We start from the raw sequence: 23,554 nt of genomic DNA on the forward strand, positions 1-23,554 counted from the left end.
TGGGAATGGAGTATTCTCAACAGAGGCATAAGCAAATGCAGCACAAGCTTGCTTGGGTTGTTTGTGATTAAGAAAGTAGCAAAGAGCCAGTGTGTTTGGCACAGAATGATGTCAGAGTGGGGGGAGTGGTAGGAATTGAGAAGAACATCTGTGCCTGCTCTTTCCATCCTATCCTCCTTCATGGGCAGATTTGGTCTTCTCTGACCGCAAGTATTTAAGTTTTGCCTGTTAATCTGTATCATGGTACCCTGACTATTTCTTATTTATTAAGATCATTAATAATTTGTTTGTTTTGGTACATCTCTTTAAAATACACAAAGCCAGAGACTGTGGTGTCTTATTTATCGTGTCAGTTTTATCTTTAGCACTCAGCACAGTGCCAGGTACCTAGATGACACTCAAATAGCTATTGAATGAATGAGTGACTGTTCTGTGAGGTGGTAACTGGGACATGCTGACTTGCTAAAAATGTATGAAGCTGTGATTTAGGATTTGTGAACTTTTCTATAGGCACATTGTATTTCAGTAAAAATCCCTCCAATAGTGCAGAATAAAAATATACACAATGAAAATTTAACAAACTTGGGGAAGTGATGATAAAAACAAAAAAGAACAAACCCAGAAACAGATAGTGAACTGGACCAGAACAGTATGCAGCAATCTATAGCTGTTTGGGTAGCCTTATACCCATGTCCCTAAAATGACTTTGAAGTAGCTAGGAACTTCCCACTCCATCTGGACCCTTTCTCTTGCTTCTGAAGAATTAAAATCCTACTCTAGTTTTTTACCAAAACAGCAGATACCATTTTAATTGGTATATCGAGCACTGCTATAGTTCAGTTATGTTTTCACTTAAATCACCTTTTGGCAACATATGGGGAACTAATACCATTTAATTGACTGGAAACAGTAAAAGCAGAAGGCATAATTCCACATCACTGACTCTTCCTAAGTCCAACTATTGCATATAATAAATGTTTAAAATAAGTATTTTAAAAGTAAGGTATTTTAATTAATTCATTCAATGTTAAATATTGGTCAGAACAAAGATGTGCCTTCCGACCCCACTGAAGTTACAGGTATATTCCAGAAGCCAACTTCTTCCCTCTTGCTTGTGTTTAATCCATGCACAGCAGGTTTTAATAAATTAATAGTATACAACATATGGAAAAACTCGGTTCCTTCAAAATAAATAAAGCAACAATTAGGTTGCCCATTTGAAGAATTCCAAGAGGCACACTGAAATTTCATATGTACACAAGTTTTATATAAAACTTTTTCATCTCATACAATTCCATTTACTGGACAACCTCCTTGTTCTAATCAATAAAAATAATTTGAAAATTTATTATAATTAAATATTAAAATTCTTCTCCAAGTTACATAACAAGTGGTTTAAAAACATTTTCAATAGAGGTCTTGTCTGGAAACCATTGTTGAGATATTTGGGCTCTCCTTCAGGAGGATAGAAAATCCAGTGGCTTATGACTCCTGGGAAATACATAAAACCTTCCTTTCCTCTTCACCTCATTCTCCAGTAATATACCATCAAGTATCTTTAGACTTGGATAACCTTAGTATGATAGGCAGTATGATGGTATGATAGGCAGATAGGTAGATAAATGCATCACTATCTTTTTTTCTGATCCCATTAATTAAAAAAAAAAATGGAAAGGTGATTACCTCAGAGAAAGTATATACATTTTTTATTAGCATCAGCCCTTCTTGTTGACTGATTATTTGGACCCTGTTATTGACTTATATAATTCAAATGGTATGGGGGAGATACAGAACTTGAATTAACATGTTTACTCTCTGTTTATGTGAGAGAGGATAGCTTTTGTTCCAAGGGCTGAGCTTTTATCTTGGAGAGCTTACGTGTCCATTACCATTTGTTGATTAATTTGCAAAATAGACTTATCTTTCGTACAGATCTCAGTCATTAAAGGTTTAATTGACTTGTTACTTGGCAATTGGACCAGACTTGTCCTTCACACCCTAAACTTGAAGGATGGAGTGGTCTTCCTAGACAACTGTCACACTGTGGTATGACAAGCAAGTGGCAACAACCTTAGACAAAATTTTGAGCCTTCACAAATTAATCTTTCTACTAAAATTACATTTTCTGCATTTAAAATTATTATTGGGAATATTTTTATTGATCATTGTGTCTCCTTAGGTACTATGGTATGATAGTCATTCCATGGCTTCTCTAAAATACCCTGATTGTAAAATGGACAACTGGGGGGCACCTGGGTGGCTCAGTTGGTTAAGCATCCAACTCTTGATTTTGGCTCAGGCCATGATCTCATGGTTCATGCGATTGAGCCATACATCAGCCTCTGCACTGATGGCATGGAAACTTGCTTGGGATTCTCTCTCCTCTCTCTTTGCTCCTCCCCCAGCTCATGCACACACACACACACACACACACACACACACACACACACACACTCTCTCTCTCTCTCTCTTTCTTTCTGTCTCAAAATTAAGGTAGATTAAACAAAGTTGCATGTCCTCTAATTCCACATATTCATTCATTTACTTATTCCTTCATTTATTCATCCATCTAATATTTATTTAATATCACCTTGTTTTTAAGGTCAGCAATCAGGTATTGGAAATGCAGCCATAAAAAAAGAGGTGGCTCTAGGCATCCATGAGTTTATCACTTAATGGGAAGAGACATCATGCAAAGTGCAGGTCATAGGGCTATAAAAGCAGCCCATAAAAGGCAAAATTTTATTTAATTTATAGGAAATATTAATGCTAGAGATTTGTAGCTTTGGTAAAAATTCAACCTAGTATAATTTTAATATAGTTCATGTTCTTTATTATAAAAATATTACCTTCTGCATTCCTTTTACTGTAAGTCTGGTAGTCATCCTACAAAATAAAACAGATTTCGATTAAAATACATTTGAAAAACTTGAAGGAGAGCAATTGTGTGAATAACCTTTATGCTATTAGTGCCCTGGGCTCCTTTGACAGCAATAGCAGGAAAATTATTTTAATTAGATTTTCTCAGGTTCTATAGAATGATTTGCTTCTGAAAAATTGTAACATGGAGACAAGGAGAGAAGTCCATTTCCTGAACTTCATATCAGCTGATATTGTGGTTGCCAAGTGTCTGCAACTAACCACAATAAAAGTGCTAAAGTAAATATATATATTTATGCTAATGGGGTGAGGCAGAATTAGAGTTTTACTGATCTGCTGTCTGCATATTTTTATGTAGTACTTAGGTGTCTATGACTTTTCTATTGATAGTATTTTATTGCCTTTTATACAAAAACAAATCTTACAATGTTTAATTCATTAAAATATTCAAATTAGAAATATATACAGTATAAATAAATAGAGAACTGAATTTTCATTGTTAAACAGAAACATAGTTGGGGGCACCTGGGTGGCTTATTTGGTTGAGCATCTGACTCTTGATTTTGGCTCTGGTCATGATTTCACAGTACAGAGCTTCACATCATGCTCTGTACTGACAGTGTGAGGCTGCTTGGGATCGTGTCTCTCTCTGCCCCTCACCTGCTCACACACACACACACACACACACACACACACACACTCTCTCTCTCTCTCTCTCTCTCTCTCAGATAAATAAATAAACATTAAAAAAAGAAACATAGTTTTACTGACTTTAGTTTTGTATAGAAAATGTTTCATATATTTTAATCTGTAAAATCTACCTTCAAGAGAAATTTTTATGTAAACCTGAAAATTCAGCAGATCCCAAACCTTGTATCCATTTTGTACAAATAACCTCAACCTCACACATGTAATCTCTTCAGGAGTACTAAACTCCACAATTTAAGGACATAATCAAAGCATTGTTGTCAAAGTATTCATTGTTGTTGTCAGAGCACTCATTGCCTCTGAGGGCTACAATAGGTGGCTGAAGGAAACAGGATCCTGGAGCCACGAAACATGTTAAGATTGGCTGCCCAATGAGTCTGGCTCATTGAGTCAGAAAAATCAGAGTACACCCATGGCAGAGGGCATAAGTTTTATGGCTAACTTCCATTAAAAAGAACTTGTCTTGTCCCCATGCTTCCTTCAAAGGACGTTGCCCTACCAGTAGTTTCATTGCTTGGATGCCACAGGAACTTAGTACCCAATTTTCTACAGAAACTCCCACCAAAGTCCTGACATCTCAGGAATACGATGTGGAAAACTCTCCCAGTTTTTGCCACTCCTGTAACACTATAAACTCACCTACTCCTTGTATCAATGAACATATTTTCCAAAGCCACCACCCTCATCACCAAGAAGTGGCATCTCCATCATCTCTCTTTTTTTGAAATCTCAGTCCTTCCAAAGCAAAGGCTTATAAATATGATTTTAAGGGAGGCTATATCCCTAATTGGAATGTCTCTTATTGAGATGGAAAGAATGTCATCTTTTTTTCTTCTTTACCAAAGGGACACCAGAAAGTAAAAATAAGAAAGGCCTAGACAAATACATGTCTCAATCATCTTCCTAAAAAATAATGCCATTGTCAAATGTGGTGTGTGTGTGGGGGGTGCGTATTCTCTGAATATTATAGCCAAGGCATCTGAACAAGTTGAGATACTATACTTTCAGTTGTAATACCGACCGACTTTCCTCCCTAGATCTCTTGGCATAAACCTCCAGGTCTTTTGACTCATAGACTTTCTAGCTGCTGTGTTCTGAGCAGGACCCATGCTATCAAGGACAAAGAAATCAGGCAAATGCCCAGGATAACCTATCTTTGAAGGGTGGATCTAATTCTCCATAATTCCCGGGTAATGTGCTGCTCCTAGCCTAGGCTGCCATAGGACTCTGGCAAGTCCCTTGATTACAAGTTGTATATTCTGTAATTCTTGAAAACCCACTTCATTTCTGAAGACTTTTAGCCAGTTTGTTGCCCACTTATCATGAGATGAGCATATAGGCAATTCACTAAGAAGTTTTGATGAACCTGGAAGTTAGTGAAGTTTATTTTCCTGAGAATAGAAGCTTTTTCTTAGGCAAAGCTGAGATATACATCACTGGGTAACACGGTGAACCCTATAAAAATAAGACTTTTTACAGGTAATAATTAAATGTTCAAGGGTTAGGAATTCTGCCTTCCTTTTTTGCAGTGGCCAACCTTTGACTTTTATCCCAGTTCTAGAAACTAGGACCCCTGTCTTAATATGTCACACATGGGTTCTCATCTTGTTTTTTGTGTTTTCCTGGGATTGTAAAGTAAGATTTTCTTTTGTTTATAGACTTAGTTAATGTACTTCATGGAGTCTAGAGTGCAATCTCTGAACATTTCTTGTAGTTGGAATAACATTAGACCTCCTGGATATTATTTTTATTTTATTTTATTTTATTTTATTTTATTTTATTTTACTCTTGGTTTGGTTTGGTTCCTTGAATTAGCTGACAGATTTTTGTCGGATAAAGATCTATACTATAATGGATTTGCTGCCCTACATGGAAAGTTTATCTCAGTTCTTAGTTTTCCCTGGTCTAGCCTGTTCTGATCTCAGGCAGGTGCCATTTCTGGTGATTTGAAGAAACAGATGACTGATGTTTTCCTGTTGGCAAGAATCTCAACTTGTAGGCCTTAATTCTTGTGACTAGAGAATAAGAGAAAAGAAGGAGGCTAGTATAGGGAACGCTTTTTATGTACTAGATTTATGCTAGGTAACTGTGTATATGTATTATCCTTTGGATGTTCAATTTCTTGGGATCTGGAAACAAGGCTTTTTTTTAAAATGCAGAATCTAGCAAAGGATCTGGCATCTCATTAATAAATACTTCATAATATAGGCTCATATTTTCCTTTCACATATAATTTACAAGAAAGATTTCATGACCATATTACAGATACAAAATTGACATTCGGAGAAATTAGGCAATTTGCCCAATAACATTAAAAAAAAAATTTTAATCTTTATTTATTTTTGAGAGAAAGACAGAGCATGAACAGGGGAGGAGCAGAGAGAGAGGGAGACAGAATTCGAAGCAGGCTCCAGGCCCTGAGCTGTCAGCACAGAGCCTGACGTGTGGCTCAAACTCATGCTCAACCGATTGAGCCACCCAGGCACTGCTGCCCAATAACATTTTAAATGACATCCAGCATTCTAATCTGGGATCACTCTAAAATATATATTCTTTAGTCTATTTGATTATTACTATATGATTTCACTATGTATATAAATTATAAAAACTTACTTAAAAAGAGTTGAGGCAACTTGAATATTAACAGGTATATAAAGATAGATTTTTAAAATTTCAGAAACTTACTGAAGTACTAATTATATATTAAATATATATAATTATTATACGTTAACTAATTATATATTAAAATAACAAAATTATATATTAAAAAAATTGAAATAAGCTATTTGTTTTCATAAAGGGAGCTGTCCAGAAGAACAGGTACAGGAGGATGCAATGAATTATAGAGTTTTATTTTTTTAACAAATGAAAGTCCATGTTGTTTTTACTAGTATAAATGTTTCTCATGATGAACATAAAAGGAGAAAAAAGTGAGACTAAACTTTCCTTGGAACTAACTGGACCTCTAGCATTAATAGAAAGGTTAGGTAATTAATAGTAAGTAAAAGTTGTGTTAGTTTTGCTTATGATTCCATTGATAAGCTAGTGGAATCATCCAAATGACAGTAACAATGCTAAGGGTTCACTTGACCACTCATTTTATATATTTGTAGAGCTCCTGATATAGGAATTCGTGAATATACAGTAGTCATCAGGGAAAGAAACCTTACATTCTTGAATTTATGTATTCAATTTTCTTAAGATATTATTTTCTGATATCACTGTAAAGAAGTTCATCCCAAAGGAGACAGATTCCAAAATGTTATAAGCAGCTGTTTTAAGATAATTATCAGTTGTGAAAACTACCTAAGAAGCAATAATTATTGCAAATACATAGGATGTGCACTAACTGGCACATACATGCTAAATATTTCACAGAGAGTAAATTCTCTGAACCTCCCCACAACCTGTGAAGTAGATACTATTACTATCCCTACTTTCCGGATAACTAAACTTGGATAAAGAAAGATGAAGTCATTTTCCCAGAGTTACAGGGCTATTAGGCAGTAGAAGTAGGATTTGACACCAGAGAGATCAGCAAAAGAATTTACAAACCTAACCCATATACCATGTTTAAATAATGAAAGCTTCATTTGGTCAAGTAATCTTTGTTTTAGTCTCTGACTTATTCCAAATGCAGGAATAGTGTGTAACTCATTGTGGACTTTCAAAAAATGTTTGCAAAATTCATGCTTCCACTTTCTTTTTGTCAAATATATACCATTATATCTGTGTTTTTTTCCAAAATCCAGTTCCTTAATAATCCTGTTGATTATTATTATTTATAATTCTTATACAAAGCCACTGATCACTGTTTACTGAATAATCTGACATGACTCTAAGAAAGTCCACACTATTTCCTCTCCATAAAATTTTAGTTATATTCCTGAAAACCTTCACAGTAAAGTAATTTGCATCTGAAGAATATTAAGGTTTATGAAAAAAGTATGCTAAAATGCTTAAGGTCACAAATGAATTATAAAACCTTGTATAAATATTTTGTTTATTAAAATAAAACAAATCCAATTAATTTTCATTAATAGTCTTTCAAGATACTTATCCTCCTCAATATTAAGATTCTTGAGAATCTGTTGTTTTGTTGTAGATAATGTAAGTATGCATAGAAAGAGTCTTTTAACCCCCATACCTAATCCTCATGAATTCAGTTCTGATTTTGTGGTTTGGAATTTTATACTCTGATTTCAGAAAACTCATCTGAGGATCTTGGGATTCAGAATATTTTTATAGCTGAACAGCAATGTAAGAAAAGGTGAATATTTCCTCAAATCAATACAACCAAGAACTTATGTTGAAACTCTCTCCATATACACTGTTACCGAGCCTTAGTACTATTTGTGATGACTTAATTCCAGCACACGTAAGCATGACGGTACACTAAAACACTCTAGCTCGAATTTTTAAATAACTACAAAATTTCACAAACTGAGCACCTTCATTTAAACAGTACCCAGATAGGGGCGCCTGGGTGGCTCAGTCGGTTAAGCGTCCGACTTCGGCTCAGGTCATGATCTCACGGTCCGTGAGTTCAAGCCCCGCGTCAGGCTCTGTGCTGACTGCTCAGAGCCTGGAGCCTGTTTCAGATTCTGTGTCTTCCTCTCTCTCTGTCCCTCCCCCATTTATGCTCTGTCTCTCTCTGTCTCAAAAATAAATAAACGTTAAAAAAATTAAAAAAAAAAATAAACAGTACCCAGATCAAGAAACAGAAAAATACCAGCAGCCTGGATCTCCTCCTTCCCTTGCTACCTTTTTTTTATTTCTATTACCACCCTACCCCTGTAACAGTAACTGGTACCCACATCTCTTACAGTGTAGGTTAGCCTTACTTGTCTTGGTACTTTATATATAGAATCATATAGTACAAACTTTTTTATTTAAGTCTGACTTCTTTCTCTCAATATAAAGCTTGTGAGAGCCACACGTAATGTAGTATCTATAGAAATATTCATTATCCTTCATGTGCATGTCTTTTGATCAATACTTGTTTATATTTTTGTCAAATGTGTACCTGTAACAATCCTGCATCATGTTTAAGTTTTTTTTTCAATATTTAATTTTGAGACAGAGATAGAGTGCAAGCAGGGAAGGAACAGAGAGAGGGAGACACTGAATCTGAAGCAGGCTCCCGGCTCTGAGCTGTCAGCACAGAGCCCGACACGGGGCTTGAACTCACGGACTGAGAGATCATGACCTGAGCCAAAGTTGGACACTTAACCAACTGAGCCACCCAGGAGGCCCTGTATGTGTTTAGTTTTAACAGACACTTAACACTTTTCTAAAGTGACTATAGCAATTTTCAGACCCAAAGGTAGTTTATAAAATTTCTGTTGCTCCATATCTCATCAGTGGTGCATTTTTCTTTTCTTATTTTAGCAATTCTGAAGATTATTTAGTTATATCAAATTGTGGTTTTACTGCATATTTCTCTGATGACTAAGTTGCTCATTTTTTACATTTTTATTGACAAGTTGCATATTATTTTTTGGTTGAGTCCCACTTTTTTTTTTTTTTGCCAATTCTTATGTTTTAAAAATATATTCTGGTAATGAATCCTTTCTCAGATACATGTATGGCAAATATCTTTTCTCACACTGTTGGTTACCTATTAATGTCATCTTTTGATGAATGAAAGTTCATAATTATAATATATTCCAATTTATTTATTTTATGGTTAGTATTTTGTGCCTCATTTAAGAAAACCTTGCCTAGCTCAAGGTCATTTACCTTAATTTACTTCCAAAAGCTTTGTTGTTTTGACTGTCATACATTTAGATCTTTAGTTTATCTGGAATTGATTTTTATACCTTGCACAAGCAGGAGTCAAAATACAATTTGTTTTCTTTATAGATATCTAACTATCCCAGCACCATTTATTGAAAATGCTATCCTTTCCCCACTGACACTCTGACTTAACTTTATATTACCTCTTTTCTTCTTGGCAGCCACACTTTCCATTTGATACACATGTTCTTTTCTCCCACCTACTTACACTTCTTTTATTATGTGTAGCTTAAAACCAGTTTATGTCCAGTTTTAAGAAAAAGATGTACATGTATGACTTTTATATAGACAGGTTTTTTTTAATTTTTTTATTATCATTAAATTTTTTTTGATGTTTATTTTTGAGAGATAGAGTGAAAGCAGGGGAGGGGCAGAGAGAGGGAGACACAGAATCTGAAGCAGGCTCCAGGCTCTGAGCTGTCAACACAGAGTCCGACGCGGGACTAGAACTCACAAACCGCGAGATCATGACCTGAGCTGAAGTTGGACGTTTAACCAACTGAGCCACCCAGGAACCCAGTTTTTTAATTTTTTTTTTAAGTTTATTTATTTTGAAAGACACAGAGACAGTGTGAGTGGAAGAGGGGCAGAGAGAGAGAGAGAGAGAGAGAGAGAGAGAGAAAAGGAGACAGAGAATCCCAAGCAGGCTCCATGCTGTCATCACAGAGCCCAACCAGGCTTGAACTCAAGAAACTGCACTATCATGACCTAAGCCGAAACCAAGAGTCAGATGCGTAACCAACTGAGCCACCCAGGTGCCCCAACAGTTTTTGGGTTTTCTTGTTTGTTTTTAGTGGACTTTGCTGTGAGAGAGTATAGAACACTGTGCTATCACAACTATGATTATAAAACAGTTGGCTCAACCATTCCCAGTGGGGGCAGGTGTGTCATCGGTAGAGTGGGAATAGTGAACAGCATCTGCTCCACACTCCTTGCATCCTTTCCTGTTCTGTGAGGTCAGGATCTGCAGAAACCAAATAAAACAACATCAATCTCTTTTCCACTTTCCCTGAGAACTAAGATTCTGTATGTTGATATGCTGTATTCATACAAGACTGGAAAGACTAAAATTAGTAGAAGATTTGTTCTTGTGGCTTCAGCTATTTCTGTTCTGATGTTCCACTGTGGAGACACTCACAGTTTGTACAGCAGTACTCAGCACCCAGTCTTATTTGAGGGTATTAAGAAATAGTTATGTCTTCTTCCTGATTCCTAGCCCAAAGATTAATTAGGTGTCTTTACAGATTGAAGTCTTATTTGTCAACTTTCTGTTTGTGATAGAAGTTAATAGTTTCAATTAACGTTACCTGTAGTTCATTCTGGTAGCTTTGCCTGGAGATCTAGACTAGAGCATGGCTTTTCAGTATTTCTAACACTTGTGTAAGTAAGCATCATGTTTCCTACAGTAAATCTCTTAGTACCTAAATAACTAGAACAGCTTATATCCTGCAACTGTGCCCTTTTGAATAAAGGGACTACAACATTTGACTGAAGAATGAAGTACTTAAGGAAAGGAGGGCAAATTGCCAGTTGGAACAACTGGCTGCACCATAGAATTCTGACTCTCAGAGGCAAGGCAATGACAGGACAATACTGGTAGTAAAGAAGTTATACCGCTAAAATAAAATAAACTTATTACGTAATCATATAGTATAATTTGATAAAAGCCTTCAGAGAAGAGAAAGCATGCTTCCTCAGCTTATTAATTGTCAATTTCTCTCATGTATTTACTAATTGTTTTTCCCTACTTGCCATTAACCAAGACAGGATGAGTTCATAATGAATACAGCTGGAATTTGATCGCCAGCTGTGCTGCATGATGCAGTTTTACTAATCCAAATTTTCAATTCGTTACAGATATTCCTCGGCTTACAGTGAGGTTGTGTCCCAATAAGCCCATTGTAAGTTGAAAATGTCGTAAGTTGAAGATGCATCGAATACACCTAAACTACCAAATATCATAGCTTAGCTTACCTGCAACGTGCTCGGAACAGTCATGTTAACCTACAGTTGGGCAAAATCATCTGGCACAGAGCATATTTTATTACAAAGTGTTGACTATCTCATATAATTTATTGAATACCATATGAAAGTGAAAACCAGAAAGGTCGTATAGATACAGAATGGTTGTAAGCCTATCAACTGTTTACCCTCATGATCGTTCCACTGCTGGGGAAGTGTGCCTCACTGTGCCACCTAGCATCCTAAGAGAGTATCTCACTGCATATCAGCCTGGGATTTCTACTGAATATGTATCACTTTTGTATCTTCATAAAGTTGAAAAATCCCATGATAAATTTGGTACTGTCTGTATTTGCCATAGAGATGTTAACCCAGAGGAAATGAAAAGAAGTAATTGATTCTTTTTCCTATGTTATTACTCTTAACCCACCTAAATCCATAAAGGATCTGAGGTAAATTATGTCATAAATCATTAAAATAATACTAAAATACGATGATTTATATAAAATAGAAAATAATACTTGTGCCAAAATAGAAACATGAGGCTAGCAATACAGCAGCTGGTACAGAGTTGGATTTTAAGCGTCCTAGAAACTGAGATCAAATAGATAATATGTTTTTAAATAATCTATTACCTAAGAAAAGATAAAATTCCAGCCTATCTATATAAACAAAGGTTTTCCAAATATAAACTGTGAGAAAAACTTAGACTTGCCACACTCTGTTAATATGTGGTAAATTATAATACAACTTATAAAGTAATAATATAAAGCTTAATGAAACACATTTTCATGTGGAACCATGAGGAAGATTAATGGTAGACACACTAACAGATCAAAATATATTAAATGCTATTTTGGTCTTTCAATCACATACAATATTAATCATTTAAAAAATAAAGTAGATAGTAAACTTAGCATGTTTTTTTTTAAATTGTGTTATGTATAGAAACTTAATAAAATATGATATGTTGCATTTTTCATAGGGAATATTGCTTTACTGACACCAGTGATTTATTTGAAAATAAATATGTATTTGAAAATAGAAAAAGAGAGATAGAGTTGAAAATAAATAGAAACAAATTTTTTATTAGCTTTTAATTTTGACTTTCTTAGCTTTCCTTCAAGAAATCCTTACTGAGAACCTATTTTGTGTGGGGTCTACGGAAGTACTGGTAGTATAAAAGGCGTTTAAGTTATTACACTTGCCTGATCCATTCTTATTCACATGCTCTGATTACTGTGTTAACATGGGTGAAGCAGAACAAATTAAACACAGTTCTAACATTTCTATTTCCCTCTTCTGATATCATTATTATTATTTTTTAAGCTTCCAACAGCCATCTTAGCTCTGTATCCTGGGGTTGTTGGGTTTTCTCCCCTTGGGGTTTTTGCTCTGTATCCTGGGGTTCTTGCTATTAAAGCTTTATTATAGGAGATTACTTCCATATTGATAAACTCTCACTTATCGCATTTATGTTTTTCATCCTCAAATTCCAGCCTGAGACACATGCTCTTTGTTCCTGCCAGCCCATGTTGTCTCGTTTTGCAGCTTCTTTGATGTATATATTTTCTTTTTGCTGTGAAGCTGAACTGATTGGGATTTAACCCTCATTATTTGCTGGATTGTCAGAAAAGGATTATTTTATAAGGTGTCTGTCTTGTATGTTGCTTCTCTGTTGTGTTCAGGCATGGTGAGTTATAATCTTCTAATAGCAAAGAGTGAAGGGCCAGATCTGTAAACCCAGTGGGTACGGAGGAATCTAGGATTTCAAATTTCAAAACTGTACTTAACCGTGTTTCTTCATCTCCACTTGTGGGTCTACTTCTTTACCATTATGGCCTTGACCTTGGTTTAGACCTCCTGGGGCCTGAGAATTCAACATTTTCTGTAGCTCCTTAATTACAGTTAAGCCCTAACCTGATTCTCTGCTCTATCTGCCTTTGAGATACAAATGATCAGGATTTCTATAAATGTTGCCAAGGAGACACCAGCTTTCACTTTGTGCTTTGAATTAGTGATTAATCATTCTAACCCTGTCATTACCTATCTTCTACAAATCAATGGAAGTAAGCAGCACTTAATTTCATGGCATTTATGATTGACTATCCTGTCATACTTCTCTAGTAGCAAAGATACCGTACCAGTTGTGTTACCCCTTTCCATTGATATCCCATTTCAGTTAACATTTGGTGGAAGTTTTAACAATCATGTTGTTATAACATGTCAGAGGTTATGCATACTCCAACTTTACCAGTTATGGCTGCTCGATGCCAGCTAGCTGGCAAGTGATCCATTTCCCAAATCCCATATTAAAGTATGCTTCCTCAAACTACCCTTGGTCATGGCTGTCTTCAACTGTTTTTCCTGGAAATAAAACTCTGAGACAGAGAGTTGTACCAGAAGATTTGGTGAAAAGTAATCTTGGGGAACACACCTACAAGAAAGACAAAATCAGATGGAGAAAGAATCTGTGCACAATGTTGTTGGGAATGAGGCCTCCAATAGTTCTATGGGGGACCTCTGGAGTTAAATTGTCTTTCACAATTGTCCTGAATTGAAACAAAGGAGCTGGAACTTGTATGCCTGCATCAGACAATCACTGGCTGCAGATTGAAAGCTGTGCAAGGAAATAACTTTATATGAAGATGTTTCCAATGGTAATTTCCAGTGGAGGGTACACAGTATGAGCCATCAGCTGGCCAACATTCCTAGCAACTAGGGGATACATGCATTGATCCTAGAGAGAAAAGTGGAGTTATCTAGGCAGAACATCATAGTATTCATTATAACCTGAAAAAAAGTGTGTGATACAATTTATTGCCCCAGGATATTATAATCTACTAGAAAGAGGAGGCTGACATTCTTCAAACAATGAAAAGGACATTTGTGCATTTAATTATGTTGTGAAGTGGCCTATGAACCTATACAGGTGGAACCAATTGTAAGAGATTTTAGAAAGTAAACACAGGTCAAACTTGTTCACTGGGTTTTACATTTTCTTCCTGCCTGTACTCATAAATTTGCAACTTCCCTCATTGGTGACCTCTCTTAGAATTACTAGTGACTAGGCTTCTAACATCGTCTCAAGGTCTTTATTTATCTATTCTTAGGAATAAATAAAAACTTCGGATTGTGAGACAGTGAGAACTTTGCATCCTTTGGGTTCTCAGAGCCTATTGGGAGGTTTTGCTTCTCCATGACCTGGACTCTTGTCAATTGTGTTTGTTTTACAACTTTCTGCCCCGAAAAAGGAATGGTTTTCTCACTGCTGCCTTCTTCACTCACCACTTCCTTAAGAGAGCACTGACAAATATCATACATCACACGGCCCATCATCGAGTGTTCCAAGTTATACTCTGGCTGCCTGATAGCATTCTCTTTCTTCCTACACAGATAATCCCATCTTGCTCTGCTTCCACAATACTTTATGCATATCTATTTTTCTCTGCACTGAAATGATTAGTTTTCCTGTCTGATACCACTTGTTTGCGTCTTTCATGCAGCATCCCGCAGAAGCATGACTGCATTTTCTTCATTCGTTAATCAAATGATCAGTCTTCTGACAAGGCACTAGGAGATACTTAGATACTTAAGACAAACCTCAGTGAAATTACAGTCTATTAAGGCAAAGTAAACTATAACAAATACATTACAATGTAGCATGAAAATGTTCTTACAATTTATGTCTTTATATGTAAGCGCTGAATCTGGTACATTTTGAACTATTTGGTGATCCCTGAACGTAGCACCTTTGATATGAACTTTGCTTTTGCTTAGGCAATTTCTCTTGCCTGAATTGTGGTTCCTTCATGTAACTAAATATTATTCATCCTTCAAGACCATTTGAATTAGGTCATCCTACTTTGAGAAGTTCTCGAAAGGTGCAACCTAATGTATTTAAGTCTTGGTTAGGTGAACTTTCTCTATAATTTCATAGAAAAAAATCAAACTTTATTACGGTACTTATTAACTAATGCCATTATTTGATAATAGTTGCTATTATTTATTAATAGCGGCTATTTATTGCCTATCTACTATGTGCTGGAATACTATCCTACATACTTTGCATGCGTTTTTACACTAATTATTGTCCATGCAATCGTAGGAAGTAAATATTCTTTTCATTTTATTGAAAGTAATATAATAATCATTGTGACTCAAAGGCAGTTTACTGGTGCCTCAGAATGATTAACTGTTGTCTACAACCACAAAGTCTTCTTCCTCTTGATAAAAACTGAAAATCTCTTGTACCTTACCTGTTGAGAGAAATTTCTGGTGGAGATAAGTGAAAAAGTATATCTAAGATATCCTCAGATACTCAGAAACAGTGCTATTTTTCCAAGTAGTGACCTTGTGTCCCTGGCCACCTAGATTGTCTCATTGGTATTGATTTTTACATTGTAGAACACGGTAAAATTTCACAAAAATATTCATTAGGATATGGAGATGATATTGTAAGATTTTAGGAACGTTAACTTTATAGAAAGATTATGTGCATCAAATCTGGGCAAATAATTCCCTCTTATTTACTTTCTAAAGTATTTCCATCTTATCTTTTTGGGAGTATCATCCTTAGCCCTGAGGTAATTTCAGTCTCTTACAGATGTTCACCTGCCTCATTTAATTTACTCACAAAGAAAGAAAATAAAAGTGGCCTAACATGAAAAATGCTTCCTCAGAAAGTCTGTGATTTCTCATTTAGGCCCATAGAGCATTATTAAATGAAAATCCAAACAGAAAAGAAAGTGTGTGTGTGTGTGTGTGTGTGTGTGTGTGTGTGTGTATGGAAAATGGAAAATGTACAGTATGTACTGGAAAAGAGTATATATACACACATATATAGCATATATACAGAGTTTATGTATGTATGTGTGCAATTGTTTGTGTGTGTGTGCGTGTGTGTGTGTGTGTGTGTGTGTGTGTGTATGTGCAAAAATAACCTGGAAATGTATGTCTTTCCAGTAAGAGTTACCTGAAATTTAAAGCAATGTTTTAGAAATGTGGGTCTTAATGTATTCTTCCAGTTAAAAAAGAAGATTTTTTTGGACCTTAACTCTTTACCATACTGTGTTTTCTTTATTATTATTATTTTTGTAGCTATTTTCTTTTAAGTATTATATTTGTATATATAGATTTTTATCATAGTGGCTAATGTAAATAATTTCCCGATTACTCTAACAGACCAAATGTTTTGCTCTCATTACAGTCTTTTCATATCACAACTTTTTCCCCCTGAATTTTCAATACATGTGGCTATTAGTTGATGGAAATCATTTCATGCTCATTGAAAAGCAAAATACATTTAATGCTCATAGCAGTCAAAGAGCCACTGGAAATAGATCTCAATTTGCCTTTATAGCATCCATTTCTCTTTGTGAGTCAAAGAAGTCACACTGAGAGAAAAACAGGTGCTTGGAAGCCAGGAAGCCTGGAAGCCTGCTCTTACTAGAGACCAAGAGCCTCAGGAAATGTTAAGTGTTAAGAAATATTTTCTTTTTCTTGCTTGTTGCTCAGGTACAGCTTTCTTTCCATTTACCTTGTCAAATGCCTCTGTCTATCCACATCTTATGTCTCTAATTTCTTATAATTGAAAGACTGAGGATGAAATCCTAGTATGCTACAACCTATAGCTCAAGATTTATTAAGGAAAAAAATTAGGTTGCTGAGCTGATTTTCTTCTGAAGTATTATAATTTTCTTTGTGAAAAGCAAATACCATTTTTCTGACAGGTCACTGGTTTCAAGTAATATTGTATTTAACCTAAGGGTCCACCTCCTTTTAAAATGAAAAAAAAAAAAACAACCTATTAAATTATTCCTTATTTTGAAGAGGCAGAAACAAATCTTTGTTGAAACTCTTGTTTATGAGAACATTAGGCAAAAAGAATGAAGAAACTAAATGTGTTTTTCCTATAAAATTGCTGTTACAATAATCATTAAAGTGGAATTATTATAGGGAAAGTTCAATCTGCCTATAAATATCAAGTGTGTCTTGTGAAACCATAATTATATACTATTCAGGTATATTTCAAACATAAAGAGGTCTAGGTTTGGTCTAAACCCCCAAAGAAGTGTTATTAAAAGGAATAATGTTATCTTTTACTTACTAGAAATCAAAGAGCTGTTTGAAACAAAATAACATATATTCTTCCAGCTTCAAAACAGAATAATAATAAAAAGGATCTCAGACAATTTGTCCAGCAAATATTTTCTTGTGGCTCAGCTGTGTTTGAAGCAGTTGAAAAGCAGTGACTAGTGAAAAGCAAAAAAAAAAATGACCTATTTTAGAGTTACAATTTGTTTTAAATAGTTCTTCAAAACCCATTTTATTTTGTTTAAATTTCTATTTCAGATTGATAAGTCATAATAACTTGTTGTTGAAATATCTTAGCATGGAAAATAAGAATGTTTGTTGCTTATTTGCTACATATCATGCCAATTTACCAAAAGAAATGCATCCATGCACACTGTCTGGACTGATTTACTGAATGTTGATCATTCGTGAAACATAATTGGATCTAAGAGCCAAACAGTCACTGTGTAGGGGGCAACTAGATTTAAAAATTGATTACTTAAGAGTAGGTCTTTGGGCAGGAATGTTTATTGAATGCTTCTATCTACAAATGATGATTTATAGGTATATTTATGTTTATTTAAATTTAAAAACATCTGTCTATATCTTCCTTGCATTACCTTTATTGTTCTAAATATAAATCCAAGTCCAAACTAATATTTGTAATATTGATACTTTTAGTATTTTCTTGCTTTAGAAAGATGACTTTAGTCTTCCTTTTCATAATTGAAAATGTCAGAGTAAAAAAAGATGTTGGATTAGATGTTAGGAAACCTGTGTTTAAGACTAATTTGTCACAATCGTCTGGGACTCAGTCTGTCTGGGATTTAGTTTTCCTACCTCTGTAACCAAAGAAATGTCCAGTGTTCTCCTATTTTCACTCAAGGTGGAAAGCAAATGCTTGAGGTTATAGTGCTTATATTTTACCCTGTTTACCAATGTCAAAACAAAATGTAGAGAATATTTTATTCTTCTTTTCCTTGTTTTTTTCTTTTCTATAATTGTGTTTCCTTTAAGAAGACGTGAATTTGAGGGGTGCCTGGGTGGTTCGGTCGGTTAAGCATCCGACTTTCATTCAGGTCATGATTTCAAGGTTCATGAGTTCAAGCCCCACATCAGGGTCTCTGCTGTCTGCACAGAGCCTACTTTGAATCCTCTGTTTCATCCGCCTGCTCTCTCTCTCTCTGTCTCTCAAAATAAATAAATTAACTTAAAAAGAAAAAGAAGCGCATTTGAATTCACTTGGAAATCTCTAAGTCTCCTTGTCTTATGTGACTTCCAAACAAGTAAGTAAAATCTGACTCTAACGCAGGATCACAGAGCTGAGAATTTAAGGAAGCAAAAACAAAAGTAATGTCATCATCCAATGGAGTAAATCTAATCTGTATACTTAGATGTATCTTGAGCTAATATACCTTTCCCTTAATTCCCAGGCCATTTCTGTGTATGATTAATAAACAGTGATAATAATCATTAATGATTGAACTCTATGTTGTAGCACGTATGTTTTATCTCAGTCATAAGAGTCTAAAGAAATTGATTTCTGTCTATTTAACATTGTTGCAAACAATTTAGTCATTTTTATGCAGGGTTACAACCTTTCCTAAATTTACTGCATATCACTCTATGTATTTTTTTTCGGTATCATTTGACCACTTCTTATTTATTTGATTTTTTAAAATTTATACATCAGTTATTTTAAACATGATTTATTTGATAGTTAAAATTTTCTAGTACATATTAACACAAATTCAAAACTATTGAGGTAAAAAAATGACTACTTATTAACTATGGCGAGTCTTCTGAGATGACTCCTGTGGTACATGTACTGCATTATGGAAAACTCTTTAATGTTCACTTAAAAGACAGTTTCTTGATAATTTCTTTTAGGAGATAAAAATGACATCTCTCACAAGGGATGAGAACTTTAGGTTCTTTTGGCTTTCAGAGATTCCATATTTTATTTTTTAATCATACTGGGGAAAAAAACCTTCCCTCACTTTTATAGGTGTGAGATACAGTTGTTTATTTTTTTCCCCTGATTTGGACATACATTAAAAAGATGTGACAGAATGTATTAAGTACTGAAATTTCAGTTGAACTGAGTGGAAAAGATGAAATAAACATTGTTTCAAGGAAATGAAAAGGATTTTGCAGTTATCTTGATGAAGCATAGTGAAGAATGACAGGGAGCATGAGGAGTATTTCATTCTAAAGAGATGGAGTTTAGTTATCAGGTAGGAAAACCACAATAAACCTAAACTCTTTGCAACAGAAAGGGTACTTCCCAAGGAAAGGGCAGAGTTAAGACATTATGCAAAACATAAATAAATAACTAATGCTAAAGAAAAGTTCTTGAGCTAGGCTAATAATTCTAACTACTATACCAAATTTCATGTTTTCTGAATTTAGCATTTAATAATATTCTTTTCAATTCAAAGCATCACCTTTAAATATCTAGAGTTTTGTTTTTATATTTCAAATTTATATTAAACATAATTTTAGAAGCAATGATTTTATTTAAATGTTTTTCAAGAGTTGAAATAATACCCTGTCTTCATTAAAAATTTTAATCTCCTATAATTTGACCTACCAGACACATTTATTTAGATTTTCTGTAAAAAATAATATATTCAGGTTCACAAATAATTTGAAATATTTGCTGTCAAAGGCAAACTCTTATTTTCTTAATATTATTTCCCATATTTATTACCTGTAGTCAAAATTGCAATGTTATCTACTTGTGAAATACATGCAGAAAAATATCACTGAGATGGAAATGATTGACCCCTCGGCCTTTTTTCTACATTCTAAGATTCTGTCTCACCATATTTCCTTATTACATGCCTCAGGTCCCTAGAATATTGAAATTTCATTACTCCTCTGCCATGTTCAATTTTTTGAGTTGTACTTTGACAAATATCATTTCCATCTGCCCCAAAAGACTGACTCCCATTTCTTCGCATATACTCATAGTCATTCTTCCAGAATTAGTTCAAACCTTTGTGAACCGTATCCTACTTGTAAATGCAGAGATTTTTGCTTGTTTTCAATATCTTGTGTTTCCATAAAATTATGTTCATATCCAGAAATGGCAATTATTTTGTGTTGAGATTTTTCTATTTGCATTTCGGGGTCTCTCATTTGTGCAGGCTAAGGTAGAGATAGCATCCTATTCATCTTGCATCACCTGGCTGGCACAATTCCTGAATTTTAATCTGCATTCACTAAATGTGTTGAAAGGATGATTAAATAAGTCACACTTATGCAATACTACAGAAAACAGTCCAGGTTTTATTCACTGAAAACAGAAGTTAGGCAGATGATGCTGACTAAATTTTTCTTCTACACTTGAATATTTGGACACCATAAAGACATTGAATTAGAGAGGAGGAGAAATTACTAGGAGCAATAAAATGTTTTATTTCTTGGACAGATTTATCTTGCAGTAGTGTGGAAAATAGACTAGAAACAAGAAAATGATTGGCATAAGAAATAAGTGAGAAAGCTATAACAATAATATAATTATGAAAAGATGCTGAAGAAGTAAACTTGAGCAGGAAAATGTAAAATATTTTTGAGGTAGGAAAACAGTATTTAGGGATAACTGGTTATATTCAAATGGCAATAGAGTGGTTTCAGATGGCAAGGTTTATTGTTTGGATGACATTCATAAAAATATGAAGTGAAGGAGAATGAAATGATTTTATCTGTTCTGTTTATAGTTTGGGAGATGAGAGTAAGGGATATAATTACTTAAGTTTTCAACATATTGTCATTGGAGTCCTAATGGACAATTTAGATAGAGACAGCCAGAAGTGAATACTTTTACTGAGTATGTTCTCAATGATAGTCGTTTTAACAGGTGTTAGGTGATATTTCACTGTAGTTTTGATTTACATTTTTCTGATGATTAGTGATGTTGAACATGCTTTCATGTACCTGTGGGATCTTTGGATGTCTTCTCTGAAGAATGTCTATTTAGCTCCTCTGCCCATTTTTAAAATTGGAATTTTTTTAAAAAGTACAAAATTTTTAATATATTTTAAATGTGATATATGGTTTGAAAATTTTTTCTTTAGAAATTCTGCAGGTTTCATTTTCATTTTGTTTTGCTGTGAAAAGGCCTTTATATTTAATGTAGTCCATGGGGCTCCTGGGTGGCTCAGTTGGTTAAGCATCTGACTTCAACTCAGGTCATGATCTCATGGTCCATGAGTTTGAGTCCTGCATCAGGCTCTGTGCTGACTGCTCAGAACCTGGATCCTGCTTTGGATTCTGTGTCTCCATCTCTCTCTGCCCCTACCCACTCATGCTCTGTGTCAAAATGAATAAAAGTTATTTTTTTTTAATTTAATATAGTCTCACTTGTCTAATTTTGCTTTTGTTGCCTGTGCTTTTGGTGTCATATTCATAAAATCATTGGCAGGACTAAAGCTTCTCTATGAAGCTTTTCTGTTACATTTTATTTTTGGAATTTTATAGTTTTCAAGTCATATATTAGTCTATAATCCATTTTGAGGGTTTTTTTTGTTTGTTTGTTTTTTTGTGAGAGAGAGCATGAGCGAGCAGGGGAGGGCCAGAGAGAGAGAGAGAAAGAGAGAGAGAGAGAGAGAGAAACCCAAGCAGGCTCTGCAGTGATGGTGCAGGGCTTGAACCCATGAACTATGAGATCATGATCTGAGCCAAAATCAAGAGTCCATGCTTAACCAATTGAACCATTCAGGGGCCTGCTGAGTTGTTTTTTGTGAATGGTATAAAATAGGGGTCCAGTTTCATTCTTTTGCATGTGGAAAGCTAATTTTTCCAGCACCGTTTGTTGAAGAGGGTATCCTTTCCTAATTTGTATTTGTTGCACCCTTGTCAAAGATCAGTTCACCACGTATGCATGGATTTATTTCTGGGTTCTCTATTCTGTTCCATTCCATTCCATTCCATTTCACTCCATTCCATTCCATTTCACTCCACTCCACTCCACTCCACTCCACTCCATTCCATTCCTCCATGTATCTGTTTTTATAGCAGTATTGTACTGTTTTGATTACTATAGTTTTCTAGTATATTTTGAAATGAGAAAGTGTGATGTCTCCAGCTTTGTTTTTCTTTGTCAGGATTGATAGTTATTTATGATCTTCTGTGGTTCCACTTGAATTATAGAATTATTTTTTTCTATTTTTGAAAAAAAATACCATTGGTATTTTTAATAGGGATTTTCACTGAATCTATAGATTGCTTTGAGTGGTATGGACATTTTAACAATATTAACTTGTCCAATCCATACAAACAAGATGTCTTTCCATGTGTTTGTTTAGTTTAATTGCTTTGATCAGTGTTTTGTACTGTTTGGTATACAAGTCTTTCACCTTCTTAGTTAAGTTTCTTCCTAAGCATTTTATTCTTTCTGGTGCTACTGTAAATGGGATTGTCTTCCTAATATCTTATTCAAATAGTTCATTTTTAGTGTATAGAAACACAACTGATTTTTGTATGTTTATTTTGTATCCTGCAACTTTACTAAATTTGTTTATTTGTCCTAACAGTTTTTAGTGGAATCTTTAAGGTTTTCTGTATATAAGATCATGTCATCTACAAACAGGGACAATTTTATTTGTTAAATTTCCTTTCAATTTGAATGCTTTTTATTTCTTTTTCTTGTCTAATTACTTTGGCTAGGACTTCCAGTACTTCATTGAATAGAAATGGTGAGATTGGGCATCCTTGCTTTGTTATCGATTTTAGAGGAAAAGCTTTAAATTTAGCTGTGGGTTTGTCATGTATTGGCTTTATTGCAATGAAGTATGTTTCATTTATGACGCATTTTAAAAATCTAACAATATATTAAATAGGCGATTGGATACAGGTAAAAATTAAACACTAGGGTAACACATTTTGGAGGTATAAGCAAATATTTAAAGCAATTGGGTAGGCTGAGAAACAATAAGAAAAGAGTAGCAAGGAGGATCCCTTATTATAATGTGGTGGGCTAAATAATTTGAGCTAAACCTTGTTGAGGTCAATTGGAAAAGATGGACAAAAACATTTGTAAAAATCTGTTTAAAGTCAGTGAGGAGTAAAGAAGTCAATGAAGAATGATGGGGGCATGAACAAAAGTAAATCAAAATGTAAACTA

The sequence above is a fragment of the Panthera leo genome, chromosome A1, assembly GCF_018350215.1.
Source record: "Panthera leo isolate Ple1 chromosome A1, P.leo_Ple1_pat1.1, whole genome shotgun sequence".
In the NCBI taxonomy this organism is placed as follows: Eukaryota; Metazoa; Chordata; class Mammalia; order Carnivora; family Felidae; genus Panthera; species Panthera leo.